The sequence below is a fragment of the Musca domestica genome, unplaced genomic scaffold (assembly GCF_030504385.1).
Source record: "Musca domestica strain aabys unplaced genomic scaffold, Musca_domestica.polishedcontigs.V.1.1 2, whole genome shotgun sequence".
Classification (NCBI taxonomy): Eukaryota; Metazoa; Arthropoda; class Insecta; order Diptera; family Muscidae; genus Musca; species Musca domestica.
In genome coordinates, this window is record NW_026712249.1 from 3,588,930 (window position 1) to 3,606,531 (window position 17,602).

At 34.8% G+C, this 17,602-nt stretch overlaps 1 protein-coding gene and 1 long non-coding RNA gene across 3 annotated transcripts in view; one reads left to right on the forward strand and one right to left on the reverse strand.

Annotated features, from left to right (window-relative positions):
* The window catches only part of LOC131802153 (uncharacterized), a 152,357-nt gene that overhangs the window by 59,609 nt on the left and 75,146 nt on the right, over positions 1-17,602 (reverse strand). The window lies entirely within an intron of this gene.
* Positions 10,525-17,602, forward strand: part of LOC101887472 (homeotic protein ocelliless) — a 37,612-nt gene continuing 30,534 nt past the window's right edge. The window contains exon 1 of one of the 2 annotated variants that reach the window (XM_059121668.1): positions 10,525-11,595. The gene's annotated coding sequence lies outside the window, so the exon portion shown is untranslated. The remainder of the gene's footprint in view (positions 11,596-17,602) is intronic. The other variant, XM_059121667.1, reaches the window with a different exon arrangement.

Genomic DNA, 17,602 nt, shown 5'->3' on the forward strand with positions numbered 1-17,602 from the left:
AGAGTGGCACCAAATTAATTGATTTTAGCACATTTTAATACTTTTAATACACTTATATTACGAATTTTCAAAAAAAAAAAAAAAAAAAAAAAAATGTGCACCTATTCTACTCTCCAAGCGAATAACAAATTTTGTTTTGCCCAATCCATTGGATTTAAATTTGAGTACGTTTTAGCATTTTAAGTACAAAGTACAGAGAAAGCCCAGCATTATCTAAGATCCACACACCAACATTGGTCCGCAAATAAAATTTCAAGACTCTTGCTTCAGCCGTTTCCCCTAAATTTTAGATTGACACAATGAAAAATTAAATAATATCAAACTTAGATCGAGATCGGTCAGCTCATTCCGGTACCTCACTCGCATAATTACTCCTTCTAGTACCTCCCCCACAAAAGGACAAAATGTTGAATAAATCTTACCTTTGTCAGGGATTTTCTTCAAACTTTTATTATTATCTCAATTGGAAGCATTGTGAATATGTAATATCGGTCCACGCCTTCTGGGCCTTTTCTCATCTATATATCCATTCATTTATCAAATTATGTCAATCTTTCGTCTATTTTTTTGAATTCATCGGTAATGACTATAATAAAGGTCACAATTTTGGTTACATTACCCAAAATAGTCCTTACACCTAAAATTCACATATTTTGTGGAAACCAACGACGAAATAATTGTTATATTCTAAAGGAAGGGCAAGCTTTTTGTGATTCTTTAGCTGTGAAATTTTTTTATAATAATCGAATTTTTTATATAATTTTTAATTTATTTATTTATATAATTTTTAAATTTTATACTTTGGTTTCCTAAAATATTGCTGTTAGCATTCCCAAGTAATTTAAATTTGATGCAAAAGTCGTTAAGGCATTGCTTTAATGTAATTATTACAAATTCCCCGAAAATTCGAATTCTGCATCTGTTCTCACCGAAAATGGTGTGAATAATAATTTTCTGTATTTTAATTTCGTGAAAACGTTCAATATTAATTAAACCAAATTCGTCTAAAGGGGAATAATTTTAAACATTGGATACCTCCAAAGCAACATACATACAAACGTATATAGTCATAAATATTTATTTATTTATATATTGCAAAACATACACACACAACTACAGTACAATACATGGCGGTACATAAACAAATACTTATGCATACATTCGTCTGTTCGTTGCTTTATTTATTTTCATAGCTGGAGTTGAAAAGTTTGTTTGCTTTTATTTGCCGTGCGTGTGTTTGTCTAGGTGTGTGTGTGTGTGTTTTCAAAAGGTACTACACGGCACAATTGAATGTTTCTCGATTCTTTCATATCATTTTTGTTCGGTTTATTATTTTATTTTTGTTGTTTTGCGAATAAATATTGGATACTTTTTTGTGCGCATGAATATTTTATGAACCAAAAAGGAAAAATACAGATATACTCACGATGCGATCGGGGATGTGATGGAGAGAGGGCAACAATTTTGGGGGGACAGGGGGGCCAGCCAAATTCATTGTTCATAGAAATAAAAATGGGAAAAGAAGAAACAACACACACAATTTTTAATAAAATATTTAGACAGAAAAAAGTGCCCTTACATATATGTTTTATATGTATGTATACATATATGCATGTATGTATATATGTAGTCATCTCTATTAAGCCTGTATGTGAATTACATTTAACCAATGTACAAGTCGTAGGTATTTATTTACGTTTTCTTTATTTCTTTCTGTATTTTTTTGCCTTTTTTTTTTGCTTTTTGTTGTTGATGTTGTTCTGTTAAAGCGACCGAAGTAGAAAAATCTCATGTAATAAAACATGTAACCCAAGACGAAAAGTAAATAAACGAACAAAAGCCAAAGGAACCCACCAACGAACGAACGAACGAATCAACGACGACACAAAGAAACTAACGAACATGGCCAGGGCACAATGACGACCACAGCCCCAAATCGAGTGGCGACAACAGCGACCCACCCACGCTGTAAGCAGAGAATGTTATCGAAATCAGATGTATGTATGTTTGTAAGTATATATGGGTGTATGTATGTATCTGTATCTATGAATATTTGGTATATGTTCATGTTTTAGACTAAATATGGTAGAGTATACAAAACAAATTGACAACGAAATGTAACAAAAAAAATGTTGTTGAGGAAAAAAACTAAAAAAACGAAAATTCAAAGAAATCAATATTTTTGATAGCGTGTACACATACATATATGTATATATATACAATGTATGTATGTTCAAACGTAATTTAATTGTGCAAAAGCAAAAGTATAAACATGTAATAGGTTTAATTAAAAATTAGTCAAATGAAATATTTTGAAGATTTATTGGACTTTTAAATGAACGTGAAAACTAAGAACATTATAATTTAGAAATTGTAATCTATTGTTGTAAGATCCAAACATTCTATCATTTATCATTAAAATAGACACTTACCTGTGCCTTATCTTTCAATTTTCCAATTTTTCTCGCCAAAATTAATAGCTTACCTAAAAAAAAGTAAAGAAAATTGTCTTTAGATTACTCAAATAGCAAAGCAAATAAATTAATGAGTTAAACATGGATATTATGGCTTATTTAAAACCGATATACATTATAAGTATTATGATTGCCTTAGAAATCCAATATTTTACCTTATAAGATAAACGAAATATTTTAATTGACCCAGCGCAAATAATATGCTACTTTCCATGTAAAATGTACAAAATATATCGGCGTCGCTGGTATATAGCGTGGTGCTACATATGGGAAAAACTGATATTGTACAGAAAAAATTAGGGGATTCGCTAGTTATTAACAGTTTGACATGTCCTGAATTAAAATATAGGATGAAATAAAAAAAAAACCAAGTCAAACGCCAGAATTTTTACATTTTTTTTTTTTTTAATTTTATTGAATGAAAGCAAAATGTGTCGAAAATAGCATCACATTTTAGAATAAGTTTAGATTTGTTCGAATTGGTCACCTTTGAAACAAATTATGGCCTTCAAACGGCCAATGAAACCGTCACACGCTGCCCGAATGTTGCTCTGCGGTATTTTGGTCCATTCCCGGCGAAGCGCTTGCTTGAGGTATTTTTTAGTGCCAACCTTACCAAAATACTCCTGACAATATGGTCCAACGGATTAGTATCCGGAGATTTTGGTGGCCATTGTGCGCTGGAAATGAACCTCATTTTGTAACCATTCTTGGTGCTTGGACATGGTGCTGAGTCCTGTTGCAATGTCCAAGGTCTGTGACCAGAATGTGTACGTGCCCAAGGCTTTAATACACCCTACAGAATATTTTCGGGATCATTCTCGGCATTTATTCTGATGCCACTGTCGATTCATACTAGCAGAGAGCGACCATCGGCTGTTATGGCCGCCGTTTTAGTTCTGGTGGCCAACCGAAGGTGACCTCTTTGGCAAGTAAACGCGATCGTTTTGTTTGTTTACAAACTGCTGGACAACAAATGTTTTCTCATCGGAGAAAACCAAATTCGGCTGTTCACAACTTTTGTCCAAGCGAAGCAACTCTTTAGCTCTTTTGAGTCTATTTTCCTTCTGTTGCGGTGTAAGTTCTTGCACTTTTAGGAATTTTAATGGATTTACCCCGAGCTCATTTTTTTAATATTTGCCGAATGGAATATTGCGATATGTTCAGCTCACGAGCCATTTTTCAACCACTGGGAAGCGGGTTTCGATCTCTTTACTTTTCGAATCATTTCTGCTGATGTTGTTGTTTTCTTTCGTCCACTTCCTTGACGTGGGACTACGCTATAAGTAACAGTACCATGATACGAGACACAAAAGATTTATTCACATTAAAATGCTGGAGTGCTCTAACGATAGCCACTTGTGGTTTTCCAGCCAAATATAAAGAAATTACACTGTCAAGCTTGAATTCCATCACGAATAACTTTTTTTCTGGAAAATTCTCACCAGAATGCTTTTGTACGCTTGTAAACAATATAATGAGCTGTCACTGAAATAATTTCAACAGTTGTCGGACGAGTGGCTTAGAAATGACAGCAGTCAGAATTTGGTTGCAGTTTTTTCATTTCGCCCTGTAATTGCACTGTTAAAATATATTTGCTACGTCAAATATATAACATTAGACAATTTCGGAAAATATGCTTCTAGGCTATATCTGATATCCTGTAAAGAATATCATTATATTTTGTGACATATTGCGCTCGAATCATGCCGTAGTATCCTCTTATAACTCTATTTATACATCATTTCAACCAATTTTTGTCAAATTTGATAAACTTACTTCTAGCCAAATTTTGTTAAATTATATTCTTTCAGATAATGGATATTTGGAGTAGAATAAAAGCGAAATAGGTCGAAGATATATATTGAAGCTATATCCAAATCTGAACCGATTACCGCTCATTACAATGGATTTCTTCCTTGGTCTACCCAAATGAGCCTTACCAAGTTTTGCCTCAACCGTGCAATGAATGCTACCTGCGGTTTGATTACAAAACGTTATTGGACGGACAGACAGAATGTGATTATATATAGCTTATGAAAAGGAGCTGTGGGTCTACTTCTTTTTCATATGAATGTTACAGACAAATACGCAAAGACATTATGGCCTGTTCCAAAGTTTGATGCTGAGTATTACGAACAGCTATGACCACCCGTCTGTAGAAATCACTCTAGCTTCCGAACAAATTGAAGTAGGTGACTAAAATTTTACTTAAATGTGCGTTTTGTATACAGGATTTTTGATATTAAAAATGGGCAATATAGGTCCACGTTTAGGTATAGCCTTCATATAACTGTACCTCCTTATCTTCGGTATTTTGATGATATTAGCGGCATTATTCACCGATATTCTTTCAAATTTCGTACTTGAAGTTCCTAATAGGTAATACAGATTCTGAAACAAAATTGCCTATGCAGGTCCAGGTCTTTGTATAGCCCCCATATAACGGTGCTTCCTTGTATTCGGTACTTTACTGTTTTTAGGGACATTATTCCCCAAAATGGTTTCAAATTTCGTATTTGCACATCAGACCGAGTACTACAACCTGTGACAGAAAATTGTTTATACAGGTCCAGGTCTTCGTATAGCCCCCATATATCTATACCTCCCTATATTCGGTATTTTGACGGTTTATTCACCGGGAAAATTATAAAATTTGGTATTTAAAGTTCCTTATGGGCCCTACAGCCTCTGACAGAAAATTGTCTAACACATGATCACTTTAATGAATGGATTTTAGGCAACAATCAAAGTTGATCTCAAAAGTAAAAATAATTAAATTCACACAATTTAATATCTATTCTCTTTTTTTACATTTCACGAAAATCAAATAACTACAGCATAAAATCAAGAAATACACATTTCCCATTTAATTTCAATGAATTTTTTACCGAAAACAAAAAATGAAATCAAATTTACTTTTGACTATTTAAATACATTACCAGTTTCATAATCTCTGTTTACAAGCCACTTTAATACATGCATTGATTACACATGCATGCATATGCATGCACATACATATGTACGTACGTATGTACTGATACATACATAAACTACTTCAATATCCTTACATGTGAACACAAACACTTCACTTTTCTTTGCAAAACTTTTTCGCATGGAATATTAAAGGGTGGAGAGAAGAGAAGTGCGGGTGGGACACGAGTGGGTGGTTGGGTGTGTGTGTGTGTTGAAGGGAGGCTCTCTCCCCAACTTTACAGAAATGTTAATGGATCATGAAAAGTTCATTTGCTGGCGTTACAAATACAATTGCCAGTGATAAATGTGAGTGTGTGTGTGTGTGAGTATGTGTGTCTGATTTTAAGTAAAAAGTTTTCACAATCATGCAAATGAATGCAAAGGAGTGTGTCCATGTAAGTGTGTGTGTGAGTCGAATATACTTTGACCAGACAGTTTGAAGCTTTTTAATTTGAATTTGTTGTTTACACTCTTACTTTTATGTGCAGTTGTCGTTGTTGTTGTTGACAGTCAGTCAGTCGTCTTCACTTCATTTCCCGTTGTGAGTGACTGGAAAATATTCATTGATTTTGCAACTGTGTATGTGTGCGTGTGTGTGTTTATGTGAGTTAGTATCTGTGTAAAATGTTTTCCTGTCACAGCCAAAGGATCATTTTCTAGTGTCCACCCTAACTAAGCATTACTGGGCCCTACTCGACGAGACCATTTAACACCACAACTGGATATTTTTGTTGTCGTTGCTGCTGCTGCTGCTGCTACCGTTGTTGTTGTTGTCGTTGTTTTGTTTGATTTCATTTTTCAATTCCTTTACATTTCACAAGAGGCCAAAAGCCCAATTTATGACATGCTACTACTCTCTATTAATTCTACTCGGGATATTCGTGCATGAATATGCATACTTTGCTTGCCTGCCTCTACAATTGTACACAAATACAGGCATATATAGCTACATACTGGGTGTGTGTGTGTGTGTGTGTGTGTACATATGTATGTCCATATGACATACAAATTCATAAATGAGTGAGGGAGCGAGTGTATGCCTACACACAAATTCAGCCCATCCATATCATCAAAATGGCCAACTAATGTAGGGGCCAGGCGGGGTAGATGGTGGGTGTACAAAACATCGACTAATGGCCTACCATGAAGTACGACATGCCATGCCAAACAATCCGAAAAAATGAAAAAAAGATAGCGAAACGAAAAAAATGCTTGCCTCAATTAGTTCCATTGTCCTCAGCATGTTGTTCACTGAAGGGGAATATAAGTTAAGGAGGGATTCTCTCGTTAAAAGTTACACTCAACGAAATTTTCTAGGGTCAGACAAATATAAGGGGGTTCTGTAAAGGGTCGACATATTAGATGGTAAAAATGGAGGGATCTTCAGGAAAATGTAGGTGTAGGAAGATGTATTAAATATACAAACAAATAAATAAATAAATAAAGATAGTGCTCTACTCAACTCATGAAGGTTATTTTTTTAGATTTAGATCATTTCAGAAGCTGATCTCTCTTAAATGTCACTATATTGATTTTGGGGATCTTGTGATTCTTAAGCCCATTTTGAATACGATTCCTAATTTGGAACAACTCTTCGATTTTTTTGAAAATTTTTCCTCAGGTAGATATTTTTACCCGGATTCCGGTAAACTTTTTTGTTCTTGGGAAGGGGCCCGGGAACCGTGACATACCCGGACCCACTTACCCGATTTGAAACTACATATATGTATCGTTTGAAAACTTATGAAAATACCTATCCAAAAAGTAATTACATGATGGAGGATTATTTAAAGCGGTTATAGTTATAGTTATAGTCAAATTATCGATTATTTGGACCAGTTTTTTTTATAAAACTCCCAATAAAATCGAAAAAGGGTTAACAGAATTGATGCCAAATTATAGCTGGCACTCTTGCCCTTCCAAAAATATGTGCTAATACCTACTCTGGGTACTGAGATATGGGTCTTTTCCCCGCATAATCCGATTCTAACAAGTTCATTAAAATTATGTTTTCTGAACCTGAACTTTCAGGTTAAAAATCCGGGTTTATCGCCCAATATATAAAAATACCTACCACTGGAAAAAAAATATCCAAAAGCTTGAAAAGTTTTTACTAAACTACAGGGTGAGATGAAAAAACTGCAACCAACTTCAGACTGCTGTCATTTCGAAGCCACACGTCCGACAGCTGTTAAAATTATTCCAGTGACAGCTCATTATATTATTTACAAGCGTACAAAAGCATTTTGGTGAGAATTTTCCAGAAAAAAAGTTATTCGTCTTGGAATTCAAGCGTGATAGGGTGATTTCTTTATATTTGGCTGGAAAACCACAAGTGGCTATCGTTAGAGCACTCCAGCATTCAAATGTGAATAAATCTTTTGTGTCTCGTATCATCGCTCGTTACCGTAGCCCGACGTCAAGGAAGTGGACGGAAGACTGAAGAAAACAGCAACATCAAGAGAAATGGTTCGAAAAGTAAAGAAGCAACTTGATCGAAACCCGCGTCGCAGTGGCCGAAAAATGGCTCGTGAGCTGAACATATCGCAATATTCCATTCGGCAAATATTGAATAATGAGCTCGGGGTAAAGCCATTGAAATTCCAAAAAGTGTAAGAACTTACACCGCAACGGAGAGAAAATGGACTCAAAAGAGCTAAAGAGTGGCTTCGCTTGGCCGAAAGTGATGAACTGCCGAATTTGGATTTCTCCGATGAAAAATTATTCGTTGTCCAGCAGTTTGTAAACAAATAAGATGATCGTGTTTACTTGCCAAAGTGGTCAGATAAAAATGTGCACCTTCGGTTGGCCACAAGAACTAAAGCGCAGGCCATGGACATTTCAACAGGACCTAGCACTATCGCACTCAACACGCGCCACCCAAGAGTGGTTACAATGACACCAAAATCTCCGGATACCAATCTGTTGGTCTATCGTGTCTGGAGTATTTTGGAAAACAAGGTTGGCACTAAAAAATACCAATGTGGCGATCACCTCATGCAAGCGCTTCGTCAGGAATGGGCCAAAATACCGCAGAGCAACATTCGGACAGCGTGTGACGGTTTCATTGGCCGTGTGAAGGCCAGAATTCGTGCCAAAGTGACCAATTCGAACAAATCTAAAGTTATTCTAAAATTGGATGTTATTTCTGACACATTTTGCTTTCATTCAAAATAAAAAAAAATGTAAAAATTATGGCGTTAGACTTTTTTGTAGTTTGTTTTTATCTCACCCTGTATATATTATTTACCACAATTTGGTGTAGGGTATAAAAGTCACGTATTTGATGAAAAAGAAAACGAAGAGGGCATCCGATTTAGCAATAATTTCTCTTATTGTAATGTTCATGTTTATATCTTTACTTAAAAAATGGGGAAGATCAGCCCACTCTCTTTTTATACCACCCCGATTTTCTTCAATATTTTTGACAATCTTGGAGAACTGCAAAATCTTGCCAAGTGCGAAAATATCTGTAGATATTTCTGTTACAACGTATAAAATGTAAAAAATTGCAAATTCCAGTATTTTTGCCAACCAATGTCCAAACGTCCAAATGTGGTACTTCGTAATATTTATACGTGAGACTTAAGTCAGATACGAAATGGACCACTCCTTCGGAATCTGCCCCATAAAAGATCAAATCAATAAAAATGTAATAAAACAGACATTGATAATTTGCATCTGTGCGTAAAACCGACTGAATTGTTTATACGTTTTACAGGGAAACTTATTTTTTTCCTGGTCAGCTTCCTCCTCAATGGGTTTCGATATACATTTCTAGGTACATCACTGGGAATATCAATTTAAAATTTTGAAATGATTTTTTTAATTATTTTCTTTATTGGTGTTTTCGACTTTTCTTTATCTATAAATTATATTAGTTATGTTAAGCGGTACCATCAAGTTGTGGATCCCTCCGAAAAAAATTTCAGTGTACCCATAAATTTGTATATTTTTTTTTTTCGTTGAGGTACACTCGTTCGTTTTGCATGGAACACAATCTTACCAAGTGTAACAGAGTCGTGTGTACGAGTGTTTGTTTATAGGTACACCATTAGGGACTGTATGCATATACATTTGTATATGTACCTACCACCTACCCACCACCACCAATATACAAACATATTTGTGGAGCAAAATCATGGAGCGTTGGTGGGGAGGGGCAGGGAGGTTAAGGGTAATGGCAATTTGGAAACTACTTCAGAGCATAACACAGAGTGCTGAACAATTTGTCGTAGACCAAACCGATGTAGATTGAGGCAAAGATACAATACGATTTTTTTTGCATGTTGCCTGAGTGACAGACTGTCGTTCGCACTGATTGACATGATGGGCTGACTGCCAGTGTGAATAAAGAAACAACAAGATTGCCAGTCAACATTTACCAAACAACCAAAGATGTGGGGAGTCAACTCCCCACCCTCCTCCGCCTGAAACAAAAAATATGAATTTCTGTTGTCGTTGGTTTTTTTGTTGCTGTTTTGTGATTGCAGCACCCAGCCTCTCCCACTGACAGAACCCCCCTTGAAATGTGCGCTTGTGTGTACGGTAACTGTTACGTGTAGCTTATGTATGGGGGAGTGGTTTCGGTTATACGCTGGCATCCTCGCAACACCGATGTGATGTAGGTATCAAAAGTATTCGCAACTAAAAACACAACAGACACACAGCCACACACGCACATGCATTCGCTTAGTTAAGGTTTTTTGTTGGAGAACACCAACAAAACACACATCTCGAGTTCCATGTTCCTTCCATTAGATGTGAAAGATCCACACATATCAAGCTATCTCTGTTTATCTTTTGTTAAAATCAAACTTCTCTATTCTCGGTTATGGCAAAAACAAGCAAAAGAGAAAGGGAGAGAAAAAGAGCATGTGCCCCGTTAATAGACAGAGTATCTCTTTCTCTCTTACTAAAACATGGTTTGTTTATATTTTGCCTTGTTGTTGCATTCATTCTCCCCTACAACAGTGTCTCGTTTATGTTCGTTGCTACTCGTCTAAACGAAAAAAAAATAACAACGACAACAAACCTGGAACAACAACGCCAAACGGTCGATGACGACAACGAACCCAACGGACGGGTGTACCAACAAAACAAAAAACAGAAACAGAGCCACCACCACCACTGCCCATTGCTCGCTCGCTCACTCACTCACTCGTTGACTGGCTGTGCTGCTCTGCTTTTTATGCTTTGGCGTGTTCCGTCGTGTCTGTGGCAAAAGGCATTTCGGCCATAGAACAGAGCAATCAGTTCCAAAGTAACGTTCGTTCGAATCCGTAGTGTGTGTCTTGTGAATCTGTGTCGTTGTCAGCCGCTGGCCGTTTTTGTGCTTCATTACTAGACAAGTAGATTCAGACCAGCCAGCAAGCATTGATACCGCCGTCGTTCACGCAGTCCGTCGCCGTCGCTGCATGAATTCTCTCGTACGCCTCCGAAAAATAGAAAAATCAAGAAAAACAAACAAAAATCGAAAAGCCGAGACAAATTTCTATGGTTTACTTTGAGTTTTAATTACATTTGAAGAATTTTGGCTAAAGCGAGTCTTCTTCTTCTACTGCTGGCCAAAACTGAAAGAAAATACTTAACCAACAACAAAACAAACAAATAAACCTCTAAACAGTGCAAAATCAAATCAAAGCAAAAGTGCGAATGAAATAAACAAGTTTAGTCTACAGTACTTCAGTTCTGTAGCTCTGTGTTGTCATTAAGGCCACCATTCGCGCCATATCTCCGGGAAAAATATTGCCGCCGTGCTTGGTTTCCCCAAAAAGAAAGAATAACCCAAAAAATAATTAAAAATAAATTTGTACAAAAAGGAATACACAATTGAAACCCTACAAAAATAGAAAAAAAAACTAAAAAAATCAATACAATTTTTGTACAGTCTTGGAAAAAAACAACAAAACGAGTGACGTTATCCGCCTTTGTTTTCATTTTGGATACCCACCGAAAATTACGAAATTAGCCACAAAGAAAAACAAATAGATAGATTTTGTAAAGTGTGAATTTCAAAAAGTGTTTGTATTTGGAGCTCCAACTTATTGCCTGCCCCTTGCTTATCACCAACTTTAATTGGAATATTCTTTTAAATAACAAGCTTTCCCAGGCACTATTTTCATAGTGCTCAAAAGCTTAATTGGTAAGTTCACATGAAGACAAGAAAAATAAAAGAAATACATATTTTGAAAAAATCTGCTATATAAGTGATTGTATTTAAAATGAAGATAAATTCTAAAAGCCGCCGCTAAAACTTGTTTGAGCTTTAGAAATTGCTGTGTCAAATTTTTGCTGTTACTTGGGATATTATTCTAATAAAAAAAATAAAATAAGCCGTTTGAAACTGTGGCGCCCAAATGAAAATTGTTCTAATATCGATGATCGTTGGGGTTCTCACATGTCATCCATTGTGTTTATATGAAATTAAAATCTGAAATTTGAATTGAGGGCAGTTTTACAATTGAACGAAAAAAAAAATACTTAAAATAATAATTTGGCCATGAAAACATATAAACAAACAAATTTTCGAATAGTGAAGCTTTGGCCATCCGGGAATTTATAAAGGTATGGCAAATGCCTTTCGATTTGAAATTAGCTGATACAAAATTAATCCAAAAGAAAATGCCAATTATTACTGGGATAAAATTGTTAGCTTATTGCGTTGAGGCTTAACCTTCCCTTTTAGTTTATTATTTCTTTCGGCATCATATTCGACCTAAAGTTACGCAGTTTAAGGCAGGCATCTTAGGATTACTAAAGTTCTCCTTGTACGTTTCTTGTTATTTTCTGTCAACAGCAGGGAATTAATTGTCAAGTTTCGAAGTCCCAAGCCTTTTGTTTCAATCCGTCACCTATGGCAAGGAAGACGTTATAAGAACGTTTTTGTTTTAGATTTTCTGAGGAACATTTGTCAAAAAATAGGGCCTTTTACAGTTAAATAATTTCGAGGCTAGATGGGAGTGGATTGTGAAATGCAAATATAATTTTCATAGAATCTGAGCTTTAAGACAAAGTTATACGTAGGAATTTTTCGATCTTACATAAAACAATTCAAAACAGGTATGAAAGCTCTGTCAATATATCTCTTCTTATTTGGCGCCCAAGCACAAGGAACGTGCTTTCAATTTGGATAGTAAATATTTACAACTGACTATCAAAAGTTAATTTCAACTTTCAATTTCATTTGCTTAACTAGCAGTACAATTCAAAAAATTAGTAAAAAAAAATAAATATTTTGAAATTTGGCGCCCAAGCCAAGATACTTGATCGGCATAAGATGGAAAATGGTATAGAACTTTTTATTTGATTTGTTAAAAGTTAATGATAATCAAAAGTTAATTTCGATTTTTCAATTCCATTTGCTTAACTAATAATTCAATTCGGGAAATTATTAAAAATAATTAAAAGCATTTAAAAATTTGGCGCCCAAGCTAACATACCTCATCGGCATAAGATGAATAATGGGATAGGCCTTTTTATTGCTTTTCTTCTAGGAAAAGTAGTACACTTTCACCATTTTCCTTCTTTACATTTGATTCGTTCCCGCAAATATTTTTGTCCCCATTCACAAGTGTAATTTTTGGTTCAAAGGAAAGAGAATTATTACCAGGGAAGGGACTAGAATCAAGTATATTTCACTTTTCTTCTTTGGCTCAAAGGAAGGAGAATTTTTACCAAGGATCAAGAAGATTTCACTTTTCTTTGATCCTCTTTGATCGAAAATTGTTTCGCGACACAGGATGTCAATAGGAAAAAATAAAAATTGCATAGATCTTACTATTTGTGTCTCTCGTTTAACTCTTTCTCTTTCTTTCGAATTTGAATAAAATAAGGTTCGAGGCATATAATACATATTCAATAAGAAAAACTAAGGAATTTCCCGATTTTTGATTTATATTCCGAATGATATCCTTTTTGCTTTTCTCCACACCAAAAAATTAAGTTATGGTTAAGATAAAATATAACTACATTAATGAAAAGGAATTAAAAGTAAAAAAGGCGTAGGATCTAGATCCGATGATACCATTTAATGAATAGTTCCTTGAACTACTTTCCTCGGGAAGGAATCATGTCTAATATATGTTGACGCATAACATGGTATTAATTTCCTCTAGCCGCCAAATAAGTCACAGCTTCCTGAGAAAAATTTTTCTGAAAATGCATATTTTGAAACATTCACATTTTTATTTTTATAATTATTTTGGGAAACGTCTTGAATATTGTCATTATCGAATATGCAGGAAAGCCTTTGCCCTTTCTCTACTCAACAAAATTAATAAAGAATCATAAACCGAATCAAAGTTTACGGTGAAATTAAAGAAATGGGGTAAAATAACATAATTAGATGAACTAAAGGAACTCGATGAATGACAGAACTGAAAATAGTTCTCATAGTTTTATTAACGGAACAGGGGCGACAAAAGTGAAAAATATTTTGAAATATAACTTTACTTTTGGATTAATTTTACTTATCCCCCAAATAACGTACAGTTTCAATTGCTGCTCTACACGTTATACAGATCTGTACATTGAAAAACAAAACAGGCTTTCGGATGTTTTTGTGAATGTTGGGCTTTTTGTCGGTTTTTCTGATGTCCTTAAAATGGTCAACTTTTATTTTTTAACAACATTTCAATATTTTAATAGAAAAAGTGGGACTAAGTACTTTTTGGCCGCCGAATACATAAGTGTTTAATTCACATATTTGAGACTAATCTATCCTTGTCTAATTTTGAATAAAAATCAAAGGGAAAAATAACGTAATAAAACGAAGAAAATACGCCGCAATCATCAGACTTGTCTGCCAAAAGTCTAACAATTTTGTTTTTGGGATTTGACCAAAATCTTCGTTTAAGTTTTGTTTAAAAAAAAAGTCAGAAAAATTTTAATCAACAAAGTACTTTATAAACTTACTATTTACTGATTATTTGGAAAAAAAAAATATCATAGCTTTCTTAGAGATGTCTGCTTCAAAAAAAGAATATTTTACGAGATTTAAAAACTTTTACTTTCCATACAAATCTTATTTAGAAATAAACTCGTTATTAAAGAAGGTTTCAATTAGTATTTCATCGAAGCAAATTTTTATATTTTTTCGTCGTAAAATCTTTAACTTAAAGGCATGATTCACAAATATTCCCTTACAAACATGGCAATGAAATACCACCAAAATTTCATGTAAATTCACCGAACTTGGAATTATATTTCATACCTATATCCAATACAACATTTCAAACCCTTTCCATGAGAATCAGTCAAAACAATTGATCACATTTTACCGCACAAATCTATTACTATTTAACCCATTTTCACAAAAAGTACCTCAAAATCTATTCGTTTATAGATTTACGACAAAACCAATATTTAATAAACATGTGCATTTCTCTCCAAAAACCGAAACCCATTACCGGAAAGTCTTTGTCATTTTCAAAACAAAAACAGTGGAGCAAAAGCAAAAAGCAGCAACAGCACAGCTGGACATCTTACACAGCCCTCGGTGATGTCACTCTTAATGATCCGAAGAAGAAAGAAGAGCGTGTGAAAACACAAATAAAACTACTCGTTTTCAACAGGAAATTCTTTAACGAAACAACGAGAAAGAAAAATATATGATTCGAACCTAAAAAAAAAACAAATATAACAAAACCGGCAATCAGGCAACCTTGAGGCAGTGAAATTTAGTTCATTTAGGAGAGAGATAGTGAGAAGAAAACCAGAAAATTAAGATCACAAGCGATATTTTGGCTAGATCACAGCTAGATTCAAAAAAGATAACCGACACATTATTCACACTTGGATCGATCGATTCAACTCCCCACAAAATTATGAGCCCAGAAAAATCACACACTTTCTTCGCTCGAACCCTGGGAGTTGCTCGCTGTCTGGAGATCATGTCCCGTTTTTTTTCTTGTCGTTCCAAGAATCCCAATCCCATATGCTGCCCTCCAATGCGGAGCAATAAATTATAATGATGTTGCGCTGCCCAAGTTATTATTACTTATTAATCAGAAGCACATTTACATATTCAAATTGAATAAATTAAAATTCGACGCAGAGAGTATAAAGTTTGTTTTGGGGGTTTCCTAAAAAAACTATCGAACTACACAGCGTTGTTTGGTTGTTGCTGTTGTTGTGCCACAAAATGCTGGCTAGCTTTGTGGAGATGTTAACAAAAAAACAAGTTTCCATTTTTCCATTTGAATACATTTATGAAAAATGAGTGGTTATGGAGAACAAACAATAAAACATTTATTGATTAAATGCTCATTCGATCGGTCGACCGCTCCGTAGTTCGGTTCACTCACCATCGCTCTACTGCAGCCAGTTTCTCCGTTTAACCGCATACTTTTTTGAATTCGTTTGTTGTTTTATTTTTTCCGATTTTTTGTTTTGGAGGCTGGAATATTGGAATTCTTAATTACCTTATTATTTCATAATTTTAATCAAAATACATTTATAATATTTTTATGTGAAGTGGTGTTGTTGTTGTTTTTGTTTTCACATGAGCAAAACCCAAAATGTTAAAAATAAACAACAACGAAAATTGAAACGAAACTAAATATTTACACTGTTATACAGAAGCGAAATGTTTTAACTGTGGTTGGATGGAAAATGTGAGAGTTAGAAACGACATTTTCCTACTTTCAAATAATTTTTACACAGAATTTCGAAAGGAAGATATAATTTTCAAAACTTGAAATATAAAAAACCATAAGAAAAATAATCAAAAGAAACGTAAAAGATGTAAAGAAAACTAAGATTGAAAATTAATTTCGGTATAATTTTCCGAATTTATGGAAATTTGAATCTTTATTCTGATGAAACTTCTCTAAAATAATGAACTTTTTTATAGGCCCTTTTCAAATTACTGAATTTTTCTCTTTCCCTCAGGTGCCTCCAAGATTTGTTTCTACCCATTTTGCCGTCTTTAGAAGTTATTCCCCATAAAATCATTCAAAAGGAGTTAAATTAGGTATTTGGGAAAAGTTTAAATACTCTCTCATCCATACTGTAAATTATTAGTCACTATTTTAAGAACTTGTTACCTTTATTTTGTGGCACACGACGAGACGCATCCAACAACTTCGGCTACAGGAGTTTTTGACTCCTACGATAGTTTAAAAATTTTGTCCATTACAAATCCCAGGAAATTTAAACTAACGTAGTGGCGACCAACGGGTGGGTTCGGAAATAACTCCAAACATTAACACTTTCCATAGCTTCGAAATGAAGACATCAAATTTGGTCAATTGTAGAATTGCACATTGGCGCCCAACGTGTCAGAATCTGAAAATTAAACTACGGAGGATTGGACCGTTTCAGTCAATTCAAGCGAAGCTTGTTAGGAATGCTTTGGTGAAAATCGAACTTTGTGGCGCCCAACGGTCTTAGATAGAGTGGTATCTTGTCTGTTTGTTTAGAATCCTCAGCCTGACAGAATTTCTTTTCGTAACGCCCAACGCATCAGACTTAGAAATTAGAAGAAATTGAAACTAAGTCACAAATGTAAAACAATGATAGAACTTTATAACATCGTGGCGCCCAACGGGTGGGGTCAGAGAAGAAGAGACATTATCACTTTTCATAGCTTTGAAAGGGAGATACCTAATTTGGTCAATTGCAGAATTGCACTTTGTGGCGCCCAACTTGTCGGAGTCTAAAAATGAAGATGAGGAGGATTTAAGACCATTTAAGTCAATCTAAACGAAACTTGCTAGAAATGCTTTGGGAAATCAAACTTTGTGGCGCCAAACGATCTTAGACAGAGAAGTATCAAACGCACCAACCTTAAAAATTAGAAGAAGTTGACTCCGGCCCAGCTTTGATACGTCAAGACTTGCAAACAGCAATGACAGAATTAAGCTCAAGGGGTCTTACTGGGTTTGAAGCCTTAGAGAAAGTGAAGCGGGTTCCTGCCTTCTACAGAATTTTATGCCCCGTTTTAATTTCAAAACAAAAAAAAAAAACATTACTACTTTCAAAATTCTAGACTATTCAAAGAGAGTCTTTTCTTGACTCCGATGATATCAGATTCCGAGAAAAAATCTAAAGGGGAACTGAAAAAATCTAAAGGAAGTTCAAAAATGCATTTTGTTGTAAGTTGAGGGGCAGGTTACACTTTGTAATGCGATCGATACATGAGAGTTAGG